Consider the following 5,910-nt stretch of genomic DNA (forward strand, 5'->3'; position numbering starts at 1 on the left):
TGGAAAGGGGACGTTAAACGATGATGATGATGATGATAAGCATACCTATACAAGTGTGCCCCCATCCTGAATTGGTTTCTCCATAACTTCCAGAAAAATTGATATTTTGTCATGAAATTTTCTAAAAATACTTTTCAGGTGTACACTCTAATTATTTCAGAATTTGTTTCGAAAAACATTTTCTGGGACTGGGGAGAGGAATTTCAGAAAATTCACACGAGTGGACTTTGTTTCCTCATAACTTATGGTCATTTTTTTTAATAAATTTTTTTACAAATACCTTTCAAAGTGTGTAAATCGCGATTATATCAGAATCTGATGAAAAAAGAAACATGTTGAGCACTCTCACATACCTATTGGCGCACATTTTTTTCAAAATTTCAAGTTTCGTTTCTTAGATATATATGCGATGAGTGTCGGAATGTATGTCTGCGAACCCATCAATTTTGTTTTGTTTTTTTCATCACCTTGATAATTAAGTATTTCATTTCATCACAGTTTACATCGTTAATTTGATGCAATCGCTTTTAGTTGATATCGAAAATTCATATTATTCGTGTGTGTGTGCGTGGAGATAAAGTTTTCAGAAAATTAGTAACACGAAGAAGCCAACGAAGGTCAAAAAGCGCAGAAATTCAAATAACCCTTTTCTATTTCTTAACAGAGACTGAAATATTATGAAATACAAATTCAAAACTAAATTTGTTGACAAACTGGTTGAGTAACGCGGGAGAAGAAATTCTGCAGACAAGTGGCCGATAATGTTCGTCTGCGGACGACGCAAAAGGTTAATTGGACCTCTTCGTTTCCAGCACAACTGATATCGTTAATTGGTGGCAATCCATTTTAATTAATATATTATTTGTGTGCGTAGATAAGTAAAAGGAAACGAATAAATAACACAAAGAAGCCAATTTTTTTTACAAAGCAATAAACCCAATCACCTCGCTCTAATTATAAACAGACTGAATATTATGAAATATATACATCGATGATAATTAATTAATTACTTTTCGTTTTCAGTTAAAAATTAATTCAAGACTGTGTTATCTCCACTGATAGTAATTAATCAATCAATAAGTTCGATTAGTGAATAATCTGACTGGTCTGTATTTTTCCCATTGACTAACCAAGCGTAACATACCGTTAAAGTGTTTGTTATGCGTAACGACAGTGTTTTGTTGTCATAATGCAAGTGCAACGAATTAATGTGATAATACAGATCAATATTTGCTTTATTATTAATATGGACATTAAGTATATATCAATTATGTTTTTACAATGTTATAGCTGAGGTATTCTGTATCTGCTCACTACAGATGGGTGGAGTTAGATATAAACAGCTATTTATATTAATAAATGTCACTGATATCCGTCTGACATGCTAGAAATAGTAGTGAAAAGAAGACAATTTCATTAGTAAAGCCCTGCTATATGGAAACGTGACAGTAACAGCTGAAACGCTTTTGAACATAAACTCTGTTCGACCGAGCAGTCCTGGGACTTAACAACACCCTCTTGGCTTCTACTTTACCCAGAACCTCCAACCAAATAATAAGAACTTTCATCCGGTACCCACTTTATATTTTACGTTACCTAGTGAACATCATCAAAGCTATTTGTCCTGATAGCATTAACATTGTTTAATGTTTCTAATTTCAACAACACAACTACCAAGCGTAAAATTTCGTTATAGCGTTTGTGTTAGATGTATTTAAGATACTTACGAGACGATATCATTATGTATGGGGTTAATGAAAGAGGTTTAGATGAAACAACGGTATAGAGCAGAGGTTTCTGGAGTAATCATTCAACAATGTTATGCGTGGAAATATTTGAATATATATATAGCGAGGGACATACAGAGTTATTATACATACTTTCGTACTCTTATCTGTTATTAGATTTGGGTTGTTTTTTTTATTTTTACCTTAGCTTGTTTAAGTCATTGGACTGCAGCCATGCTGGGGCACTTCCTCGAAGAGTTTTAGCCGAAAGAATTGAAACTAATACTTTTTTTTAACCTGGTAAATATTCTGTCAGTTGTTTTTGCCAAACTGCTTAGACACGGTGACATAAACAAAGCAGCACCGGTTGTTAAGCGATATGACCCCTGGACATAAATGTGATTAGAAAAATACAAGAGAAAGTTGAGGGGCTTCTAGCATCCATGAGTAGGGAACAGTCAAAGCTTTCTTGTAGTCCAGCCACATTGAAATGAGGTTCCTTCTATGTTCCTACACCTCTGACATAACAGTTTTGTTTATTAACTGTTGCTCAGCACATCCCCAAACTTCCTTCTACTGTGATGATACTATTACATTCACAATGGTCTTCGAGGAAGTGATTCAAACATGTTGCATATATTTTATACATTAAGTTCTGGCTTGTAATTAGCCAGTAGTTTTTTGCCATGTGGGTGGTTCTGCATTTGAGGATCAGTTTTGTCTCTGTCAGTGCTAACCAGTGTGGTATGTTACTGTTCTCAATGAGAGCTTGCTGGTACAGGTTGATTAGATGTGGTCAGCAGAAGGTTAAGTCTCTTCCAGGTGCTTTTCCATCCTGAAGTTTCAGGATTACAGTCATGGGTGTAATGCAGAGACAATAACTTAATTGAAATTCTTCCAGCCACAGAGCATCTTGGTTAAACTCCATCTCTTCACTCAAAATTTTTCTCCAGAAGGAGTCTATGTCTTCTCGTGAAGAAGCTTCTATGATGTTAACTGCTTCTCCTCTCATGTTGCCTGGGTAAATTTTTTTGTTTATGTACGTATTTACAAATGTATGTTTGTATGTATGTATTCATTCTTTCTATTATATGGACAAATCCTGAAACTGCAGAGAAGTTGGATTGGCTGATTACCTCAATCCCAGTTTTCAATTGGTACTTATTTTATTGAGTCTAAAAGAATAAAAGTCAAAGTTGATGTAAAGAACCAAAATAAATGCCACTAAGCATTTTGTCTGGCATGCTAATGATTTTGTCAGCTCACCACCTTAATAATGGTTTCAAATCTGGTACAAGGCCACCAATTTCAGAGGAAGGAGTAAGCCCATTACCTCAATCCCAGGGTTCGACTGTTACTTTATTTTATCGACTCTGAAAGAATAAAAGGTAAAGGCGACGTTAACAGAATTTTAACTTGGAATGTAAAGAGCTGGAAGAAATGCTGCTAAGCATCTTGTCCAGCCGGCTAACGATTCTGCCAGCTCACTATCTTCATTCATGATATATTTTAGTTTCAAATTTTAAGTAGAAGACCATTAAGTACATGGGAGAGTGTAAATCAATTCATCAACTCAAGTGCTCAACTGGTACTTAATTTATCAACCCCAAAGAGATAAAAGGCAAAGTGGACCTTGGCAGAATTTGAACTCAGAGCATTAAGATGGACAAAATAACACTTAGTATTTTACCCAGCGTGTTAACAATTCTACCAATTTCCCACCTTGTCCTTGACACATATAGAAAACATCACACATGTCTTTCATTGGCAAGTAATTTGGAATAATAATCAATAGTTACATTTTCTTTTTTAAATCTTTGTTATCGATTCCATTTCCCAATTTCAGAAATACCCATGTTACAATACCCTTATGTGCTGGTCCTATATTAGTATTATGTGACTAATTATGTGATCAGGTGTGACTGTGTGGTTAAGAAGTTTACTTCCCAACAATTTAGTCTTGGCATCAGTCCAGAGCCGGATAAGGCACATAGAAACCCTAAGCCCATCAAAGATATACATGTATGTAATTAAAAATATAAACAATAATAAACCACAGAATAAATTTTTATTTTGTCAAAATGAAACAAAACCAAGAGAAAGATGGAAAATAATGTTTATTTTTGCACACATCCACTTTATTTATATTTGAAAAGCTTTCTCCTAGTTTTTTAACTACAAAGTCTTTCATTAGATCCTCACTGTGACACCATGAACACTTCAAAATTATATTTCTGATCATATAAACCACTTTTTGTGCCATAAACCATTTACCATTTCTGTGGTTCCTTTCTTCCCTTGATGCTCTAAGCATGGGCTTATTTTGATTAACGGTTAATCCAGTACTGGGTCAATCCCACTGCATGGCACCTAGGGCAAGTGTCTTCTACTATAGCCCCAGGCTGGCCAAAGCCTCGAAAGTGAATCTGGTAAATAGAAACTGAAAGAAGTCTGTCGTAAATGTGTGTGTGTGTCCTGGACCACTGCTTGACAACAGGTGTTGGTTTGTTTACATCCCCGTACACTAGCTGTTCGACAAAAGAGTTCGGCAGAATAAATAACAGTCTTAAAAATAAGTACTGGGATCGATTTGTTCGACCAAATCCTTCAAGGCGGTGCTCAAGCATGGCCGAAGTCCGATGACTGAAACAAGTAAAAGATATGGACAAAACTACTTTTCGTTTCACCCATTCAGGATAGCCAAGTCAATTTTGTACATTCCGCAGCTTTTGGTTTCATTTTAATCTACATAACGCTTATATGTACCTCAAACGAAAGATCTTGCAAATTTAGTGTATAAAATATATTCCTACAACCGAGTTCTGACAAATGAATTAAGTCCAAAATTAGCTGCAGTAATAACTTTGTCATTTACTCTCTCACCATGTCTCTTTCTATCGTTCTAGTTCTCTCTCTCTCTCATAAATACAGTCTTTATCTCTCTTTCACACTCTCTCTATATCTCTATCTTCCTCTCTCTCTCTTATAAATATGCACACTCTTTTTCTCTCTCGCTACGTCCGTATGTCTCTTTCTATCTGTCCCTCTCATAAATATACACACACTCTCTATCGTTCTCTCTCTTTCTCCATGTATATATGATAGCTATTTCCCGGCACTTCATGAACGATTCCATTAACTCGTAGCTTCGTGGTGCTATCCTATCTAAATCTCTTGTTAACCCCATACCAAATGCTATCATCTTGTAAGTATCTTTAATATATCTAACACAAACACTTTTACACTTGGCTGTTTTTTAAACTATAAATATTAAAACATTTAACAATGTTATTAGGGCAACCAGCTTTGATGTTGAATCCATAACATAATATAACGAGGAAACTTTCAGCTATAAATCAATCGCAGGGAAAAATACAAACCAGTCAGTTTATTCAGTAATTGAACTATTAACTTATTAACGAAAAGTAATTAATCATTAGCGATATATATAAATATATATATATATCATAAGGTTCCAGTCTCTGTTTAAAATTAGAACAAAGTGACTGGGTTTTAATTGCTTTGTTCTGAACAAAGTTAGCTTCCTCGTGTTATTTATTCTTTTTCCTTTTACTTATTATCTATGCACACAAATAATATGAACTTTCGATGTCAATTAAAATGGATTGTAAACAATTAACAGTGTAATGTAGTTTGTAATGAAATGAAATATGCAATCCTGAAGGTGGTGGAACATCGACCCTGAAACATATAGGTCGCCTTGTCTTATCCGCAAACATTACCGTTCACCTTAACGCGAGGTAATTCATACATACGAAATAATGAGACTTAGCTCATGTAATTAAAAACATAATGAGTGGGTAATGTTTTTTTTTAACATTTTGCCCTCAACTAAGAAACAAATCTATTAATCTGCACACACCCATATATATATGCATGTACGTATATATATATATATATATGCATGTACGTATATAGAGAGAGGGGGCGGAATTTTCTTTATGCATGCCATATAACCTCTTATAACTTTTTCATTTTTTGGAATTTTCAGAAAGTGTTTGCGAATTTGTTTTCTACACACGGGAAATTTTACTACTATGCAAAAACAAAAACAAAAAAAAAATCAATTTTTCGAACTTATTTTTTTTATTATTATTATTAAATAACAGTTTACGGACAGTCGGAATTGTTTAAATCCCAGCAACAGACCATTAAATGTATT

General features: G+C 34.3%; 2 protein-coding genes across 4 annotated transcripts in view; one reads left to right on the forward strand and one right to left on the reverse strand.

Moving 5' to 3' along the window:
* The window catches only part of LOC106883060 (zinc finger protein 329), a 7,195-nt gene extending 5,349 nt beyond the window's left edge, over positions 1-1,846 (reverse strand). The window contains exon 1 of one of the 2 annotated variants that reach the window (XM_014933932.2): positions 1,728-1,846. The gene's annotated coding sequence lies outside the window, so the exon portion shown is untranslated. Of the gene's footprint in view, positions 1-353; positions 1,707-1,727 lie in introns of those variants that run through there. The other variant, XM_052977581.1, reaches the window with a different exon arrangement.
* Positions 1-5,910, forward strand: part of LOC106883058 (zinc finger protein OZF) — a 35,564-nt gene that overhangs the window by 20,074 nt on the left and 9,580 nt on the right. Inside the window, exon 1 of one of the 2 annotated variants that reach the window (XM_014933930.2) lies at positions 4,489-4,932. The exons of the other annotated variant lie outside the window; for it this stretch is intronic. The gene's annotated coding sequence lies outside the window, so the exon portion shown is untranslated. Of the gene's footprint in view, positions 1-4,488; positions 4,933-5,910 lie in introns of those variants that run through there. 2 annotated transcript variants of the gene reach the window in all.

Source organism: Octopus bimaculoides, chromosome 28 (genome assembly GCF_001194135.2).
Source record: "Octopus bimaculoides isolate UCB-OBI-ISO-001 chromosome 28, ASM119413v2, whole genome shotgun sequence".
Classification (NCBI taxonomy): domain Eukaryota; kingdom Metazoa; phylum Mollusca; class Cephalopoda; order Octopoda; family Octopodidae; genus Octopus; species Octopus bimaculoides.